General features: G+C 49.5%; 1 long non-coding RNA gene across 1 annotated transcript in view; it reads left to right on the forward strand.

Annotated features, from left to right (window-relative positions):
- Nucleotides 1-3,739, forward strand: part of LOC144230780 (uncharacterized) — a 38,751-nt gene extending 35,012 nt beyond the window's left edge. Inside the window, exons 3-4 of the long non-coding RNA XR_013334866.1 lie at nt 2,788-2,882; nt 3,477-3,739. This is a non-coding gene — a long non-coding RNA (uncharacterized LOC144230780). The remainder of the gene's footprint in view (nt 1-2,787; nt 2,883-3,476) is intronic.
- Nucleotides 3,740-7,602: the final 3,863 nt, after the last annotated feature.

Here is a 7,602-nt window from a genome sequence, read left to right on the forward strand (position 1 = left end):
CCCCTACCCCCCCCCCCCCCCCGCCCCTCCCTGTGTCATATGTGGGCAAGGACTGTGCCTTATTCATCCTTCCATCCCTGGTGCTGGGTAGAACTGCAAACGAATGAGTGAATGAATGCATGCACACAGGAATGAATGATTAAAGAATGCATGCATACATCATGGTGAAAGAGCAAGTCCCTACAGATCTGATCTCCCCCGAGTAAGGGCACATTTGTCAGTGGCCACAGGAAGGACAGTCTCCTCTGGCCCCCGTGGGACCACACTCTCCTGGCACTCAGAGATCCCTCCTGAGGATGAGACATTGGCTGAACTGTGGGGTCAGAGGTCATGTGGCGACCCCCTGCTAGAATGGTTCCCTCTCTGCCCAGCTGAGCCTCACCCAATGATGCTTTCAAATTTGGCCCTGGTCCTCCTTCCCCAGGAAGACTTCTTTGGCTGACCTCCCTCAACCCTTGTACCCCAACATTCCCCACTGCTGTCACCAGGTCATACTGCACCTGCACCTGCATCTGAATGCTGGGCACCCAACCCTGGAAGATGATTGAAGGAGAAAGAGACTGGTGAGGCTCAAGGTAGAGGGATGTGATGCCCCTGAATGATCTCTTAGTGTAACCTAACCTGCCACATACACCCTCCTGCCTGCAAACCCCTGGACTCCCTGCCACACCCCTGCCGACTGGTTAGCACATGTCCCAGCTCACCTGAGACTTCCCAGCCCAGCCACTGACCACTCCTCTCTGTGGAAATAATTTTTCCTTCACTTGCATTAGAACACAATCCTTGTTCTACGTCCTGCCTCCGTCTGCCTCCTAAGACTCCCTCTCAGACCCTCCCCTGGCCTTCCATGGGTTATTGCTGTTTCCTGGGGCTCTGTCCGAGGCTCTCCTTCTCATTTTAATTGGCCTCATCTGTTCACATGTCTCCAGTGACTACCTCAGTGTTGATAGTTCACAAATCAAAATCCATACACCAGTTGTCCCTTGAGCCCCAGGCCAGGGTGACCAGATAACTTCTTGACACCTCCCCCAGCAGGTTACACTCACACCATAACCCACATCCCTCCCCACTGACTGCTGCTTCTCCAGGGACCCCGCTTGCCATTGGGCATCACGTAGTTGCCCAGACTGATGCACCAATGCACCATCCTTGTCCCACCCCTTTGCCTCACCTGTCAAATCCTGTATCCAATTCCTGCTGAGTCTCTCCCAAATTTAAATATTATAATTCTCCTAAGTCTGTTCACTCTCTCTCCCTTGTTTAGTTCAGGTCTTGCCCATCTGCCAGATATATAGTTCAGGCCTTGCCCATCTGCTGCTGCCTCCTTGCTGGCAACCCAAGTCTGGTCCTTCTGAACCAATTGCCACTCCATTTTCCTTTTATTGTGGTTTTTAAAAAAGCAAATAACCTAGGGACGCCTGAGTGGCTCAGTTGGTTAAACGTCTGACTTTGGCTCAGGTCATGATCTCACAGCTTGGGAGTTCAAGCCTCACATTGGGCTCTGTGCTGACAGCTTAGAGCCTGGAGCCTGCTTTGGATTCTGTGTCTCCGTCTCTCTCTGTCCCTCCCCTGCTTGTGCTCTGTCTCTGTTTCTCTCAAAAATAAGTAAACACTAAAAAATAATTTAAAAACAAATAGCATAAAATTTACCACCTGACACATTTTTAAGTATACAAAGTGTTAACTGGAAGCACATTGTTATACAACAGATCTCTGACACCTTTTCATCTGGTAAACTTGAAATCCCACAGCCATTGAAGAATAGTCCCCCACTTTCTTTTATGATTTAGAGTGTGTGATCTTTCTAAATCATAAATCTGATTGTGTCAGTGTTTCGTTTTCATTAGGTACCATAACATGGAGCATGGGGTCTGTGAGCTGGGAGCCTGCCAACCCCCCATGTCCCCCCCCAAATTTCACTGGATTCTGAATATCAATAAAAATTTGAAAAATGAAGTTAACAAATGAATAATAATTCCAAATTGGAGTTAGAAAACACCTTTAAAATTTTTATTTAAAAAATAATTGTAATGTGGATTTATTTTATGCTGAGGCTTGATTGATGTGGGATGGGGGCTCCAATAGTAAAAACTTCTGGAGCCTGTGAAGGGTTTTAAATCTCCCTCTTTTTAAGCCTGGGGGTGGTTAAAGGCTTTCAGTTGTTTCCAATGTCCTCAGGATTAAACCTAGACCTCTTAATACGGCTTCAAGGCCCTTTATCAATCACATGGCTCTCTTTACTATCCTCAGTTTCATGTCTCACCAAACTTCCCCTTTCCCCCAGCCCAACACACACACACACACACACACACACACACACACACACACACACACACACACACTACATTCCCAGAATATGCCCTATTTCTCTTGCTTTTAGGCCTATGCACATCCCTAGAACATGTTTCCTTTTTCTTTTCTTTTATTGAGGTCTAACAGACATATAACATTAGAGTAGTTGCTGATGTACAACATAATGATTTGATATTCATGTATATTGTGAAATGATCACCACAATCTGTCTTGTTAACATCTGTCCCCATACATAGTTACAATTGCTTCTTCTGTGATGAGAACTTTGAAGATCTACTCTCTTACCAACTCTCAAACATACAATACAGTACTATTAACTACAGTCATCCCCACAACTTAATTTATAACTGGAAGTTTGTACTTTTTGGCCCTCCTTTAGACATTTCACCCTCTACCCACCTGGTGTCTCTGGAAACCACTAATCTCTTCTCTGTATCCATGAGCTCAATTTTTTGTTTCTATTTTTTGTTTTAGATTCCACATATAAGTGAGATCACACGACATTGCCTTTGTCTGACTTACTTCACTTAGCACGAATCCCTCAAGGTCTATCCATGTTATTGCAAACGGTAAGGCCTCCCTCTTTCTTACGAGTGACTAATATTCTGTTGGTACATATATACTCCATTTTCTTTACCCATAGAACACTTCCAGTCTCCTCAATTCCTACTTCAGCTCTTAGCTCATACTCTGCTTCCTTTAGGAGACTCCCAAGCTCTCCCCAACCAGGCTCCGGGGCCTCACCTCTCTGTTCCCAGGCTGCTCTGTGGTTACTCCAGACATGCCACCGCACACTGTGACTGCCTGTGTGTCCATCTCCCTGTCCGGACTGAGTGAGAAACCGGGTCCTGGGTATCATCCTACCCAGGACCCAGCACCCAGCAGGGATCTGGCCTATAGTGAGTGTCCATAAGTAAATGCAGTGGTACTTACTTGGTACTTACTCCCAGAGTGCTGGATGGGGTTGCCTTGTGGTGCTTTAGTCTTTGTTCCCTCTCTCTCTCCCTCCCTCTCTCTCTCTCTCTCTCTCTCTGTTCTCTCTCTAGAACTCTTCCTAGGGAGTTCCTTCCTCTCCAAAACTTCTCACCCTTCCTAAGATCCATTTTGAGGGACTCATCCTAGGGTCAAGCATTGCCCCTTTAAAGAGCGTTTTTTCTTCTTAGTCTGGATTTGCAGCTTAGCTGGAAGGAGGCAGCAAGAGAATGAAGGGGCCAGCCCTGGAAGGTCTTATCGCCGGGGAAGACAGAAAGGGGAGATGGGAGGCACTGAAGACTTTCGTCTCCACACCAAACTGGTTTCCAGATATCAGCAGCATGGCCACTGCAGGCCTGGGCAGGGCACCACTCATTTGCTTGCAGACTCGGGCAGTATCGCAGACAGAACCTCACGTTCCATGCATCTAAATATCTGTATGTTACAAATTGGGTTAACGAACTATTAAATAAGATATGTTTTGCTTCCTTGTCAACTATACTTTCATAACAACTTGAGGCTCAGATTCAAACTGAGAATTCTTGGACCTCCACGAGTTTTTTGCTAGAACACGGAGGTGTGGGTTGAGCCGGCTCTGGCTCACAGCCTGTCTCCTCTCCTCACAGCATGAGGGGCCTGGCAAAGATGTGGGGACACCCCAGCCTTCACATCCAAGGCCCATCCACACACCTACCAACAACCACTTCTTTGCCACCCTTCGTGGACCTGGGATTGTCTACACTGGCCATATGGCTCACCCTGAGGGGACAGGGCCCTGGAGGGGACTTGCTTGGGTTCTGGAAGTAGGCTGTAAACTGTCTGGCCAGGGAGTTCTGGGTCTCAGAATCTAAGGCCTGATCTGGAGGGGAAGTGATGCATCTTCCTAACCCCCAGACTCCATGCTCCAGGTGGGTGAGGCCAGAAGAAGGCCAGAATGCAGCCTAATGTACAACCCGGGGTGGGATCCCTCTCCCCTGGTTCCAGGGGATCAGCTGGCCTCTAGAGACAGGTGCTCACTCCACGGCAGATGACAGGGGCTGGGCAGGGTGACCTCACCTAGGTCCTGGGTTCTGGGGGCTCTCAGCATCTCTGGCCCAGATGGTGGGGTTGTGAATACCCCCCCTCCTTCCTACGCTCCTCCCCCAGTCCTCACCGGGGCTGGAGCCTTTGACAGAGACCAGGTTTCTGCCAGAGCTATTTCTGTCTCTGATGCCAGCTGCTGTCCCGGAAGGCTCTTCAGCAGCTCTGATTAAGTTCTTAAAAGGGCAAAGGAGGGAAAGAGGGATAGGCGGAGGGACAGCAGGGACAGAGAGGCAGACTGGCCACCCAGTTGCTAGAGGTCACTGGCTCAGCCCGCGGCATCCCCAGGACCTGGCCCACAGCTGAGCCCCCATGTGAGTCTTTGTTGTGACTCTCTGTTGTGACTGGGGAACAATGTGATGGCCAAATGTGGTCTGCCAAAGACACCTAGTAGGTTCATCAGAATGGCAAAAGTGGTCTTCTCTGGGCACTTTGCACCATGTGGATTTGACGCCTCCCCACCCCCCAAATCTAGATTAACCCCCTCCCTCTGTGGCAAAGCCAAACTCCTCAGTGTAAGCTTCAGGTCCCCTCACATTCCTGCTCACCGCCAGGCCTCGGCAGCACCGTGATGACTCCAGAACCTTCCCATCATGAATGCCTGCTTCCCATTCAGTCAACAGCACCTACAACCTGCCTCCAATGCACGAACATTGATTGAACCCTTGTTTAAAGCAGTTAGGACTTTGGGGGAAATTTGAATATGAACTGGAGGTTAGGGAATGGGTGTTGATTTTCTAGGTAGAAAAGTGGTGTTATGGTTGTAGAGGAGTATGGACAGACAGCCCAGCTCAGGAGGCCGTGTTGATGTGCCTATGGCTGAAGTTTCCTGATGTCTGCAATGTCCTCCCTTCCAGTCATTGAGAAAAATGTCACCTATATGTGTGCACACGTGCACACACACACACACACACACACACACACACAAAGCAACTATGGCAAAGTAGTAATGGTCAGTCTCATAGGCAGATTTTATGTGTTTACTGCATTAGTCATTCAACTTTCCTGCATCTTCGAGCATAGTCACAATTTAAAAATTGGGAAAAAACTAGCTCAAAACTCACTTTCTGTAGGAAGCCTTCCCAATTCATTCTACCTGGTGGGCCTGACTCACCCCTCAGACCTCTGCCCACTTTCCCTCACACTTGTTGAATGCGCTGTGGGGTTTCTCCACAGATCAGTGTGGGCATGGCAGCGGGGAGCAGCGGTCTGCAGTCTGAGGTGTGGACACGGAGGCTCAGGCCTGCCTCCGACCCACCAGGCCCCACACACACAGGTGGGAGTGTGCTCGCTGCGGGGGCTCAGTCAGGGAGTGCATGTATAGGAGAAGGAAAAACAGGGAGACCAGCAAGGACACGGGAGGGGTGCAACCAACAGTATAGCACCCTGTCCATAAGGGCACTGCGATGGAGAGCATACCTACCCTGCCCTCGGAGATCGCCAGCTCAGATGAGGCAGCCCAGGGTTGGGGGCAGAGCACAGGCTTTCACAGAGAAAGCCTGAGTTCAATTCCTATGCCTTTCTCTCTGCACCAGAGGCTTTAAGTCACCTTCACTGCTCCAAGCCTCAGTCTCCCTGTCTGTAAGATGGGGTAATGCATGTACCTACGAAGCTCAAAAAAGGGTGCTCACAGAAGTACTTTAGAAATTAACAAGACATTGAGATTTATGGACTCAGGTAGGGGGAAAAAAACATCTCTACTTTCAATAACTTTAACTGAAATGTGGGATTTCTGTCAGTTATGAATGTGGGCCACCACCTGCCACAGCAGGATGGGCAGCTCCTGTGACTTTATCTCCAGCAGGGATCACAGATATTTGCATAACGCTTGAAGGCTGTTACTCTTGAAATATGGCTTATGTTCATCACTACTGTGAAATCATGGGATTAGCCCTGCCGCTAGATTTTATTACTTTACATGTTGATAGAGAGGCACATATATTCCTATATTTTAAACTGATTTATATATATATATAAATAGCTTCATTTCGGTAAGCTGGTTTCTTTCCTAATCCTATGGACTTAATTTTATGCATTTAGAAACATTTTGCTAAGAATATGTCCAAAGGCTTTACAGACTTCCAAACGGGTCTGTACCATTAAAAAAATAAAGGATCCCATCCGTGGTTTGGCGCAAGTTTGACTCCAACCTTGTTCCTGGCCCCTAACCCTGAATTCTGGTCATGACATTGGGAGATCCGAGCCCCCTGGATGAAGGGAAAGCTCGGGCAGGGGAGCCTAAGTTTACCCCCACCAGCAGGAAAGCCCTCCCTTACTCTCTCTGCCTTTTGGCATCACTCAGCTAAGCCCTCTCTCATTCTCTGCTCTTCCCTCTCCTCCCTCCCTTCTCCTTCATTATCCCTTCCAACCCCACACCCTCTGAGCTCTTCCCTCAGCCTATTTTTGAATATCCCTGAGGGTAATGTCTTTTCCATGCCTCCCTAGGAGACACTGCGACCAGCTGTGGCTGGTTAGATAGGCTAGAAAAGCCATCACCATGCTCAAGGGCAAGGGGAGGAGTCTGGTTCCAGGCAGTTGGCAGGCAGAGGAGATCAGGGATGTCCCAGTGGGGGGAGCAATCAGTGGGGTTGGGAGCAAGGCTTTGACACCTGGGCGGCAGGCATGAGAGCTTCACCTGCTTCTGGTGAGACCAGGCCACCAGCCCCCTGGTCAGCCAGTGCAGTCGTGGCCAGGAAGCTATTGTCTCAATACAAAGGGAGCCACACCCAGGCCCCACCTCTGAAGCAGGGCTCCAACAGCTGAACTGAGTGTCTGTGGCCCAGGGCCAGGGCTGCCTCCCATGTCCCCCAGGCCCATGGAGCGGCAACATCACTGGGCTGTCCCAAATCACCCACTGCTTCATAGAGCAGGCAGGATGGCCCTGCTGAAGCCAGACCCTCTATCTGGGCAGAGGCCTCAAAGCAGGTGCAGAGAGTAAATGCTCCCCTCTCTGACCTTCCTTCCAGCCCTGTCTTTGCCAAGGCCCACAGCCAACTTCATAGATTACAAATTGACCTTATTTCTTTTTGGCATCATAGAAAAATAATGTGGACTCCACCAAGCCAGGTGTGACTGAGGCTAACTTACTGATCTGTGGGCTCCCATCTACTTGACCAACACCTGCTCAGCTTTTAAGACTTACCTCCAGGGTGGGCTCCCGCCTGCAGCCTGCCCCTCACTGACCCCCACTGAGGTAGAACTGGGTGTCTGCTGGGGCCGGCATGAGAGCCTATCATA

The sequence above is a fragment of the Crocuta crocuta genome, unplaced genomic scaffold, assembly GCF_008692635.1.
Source record: "Crocuta crocuta isolate KB4526 unplaced genomic scaffold, BGI_CrCroc_1.0 scaffold3, whole genome shotgun sequence".
NCBI lineage: Eukaryota > Metazoa > Chordata > Mammalia > Carnivora > Hyaenidae > Crocuta > Crocuta crocuta.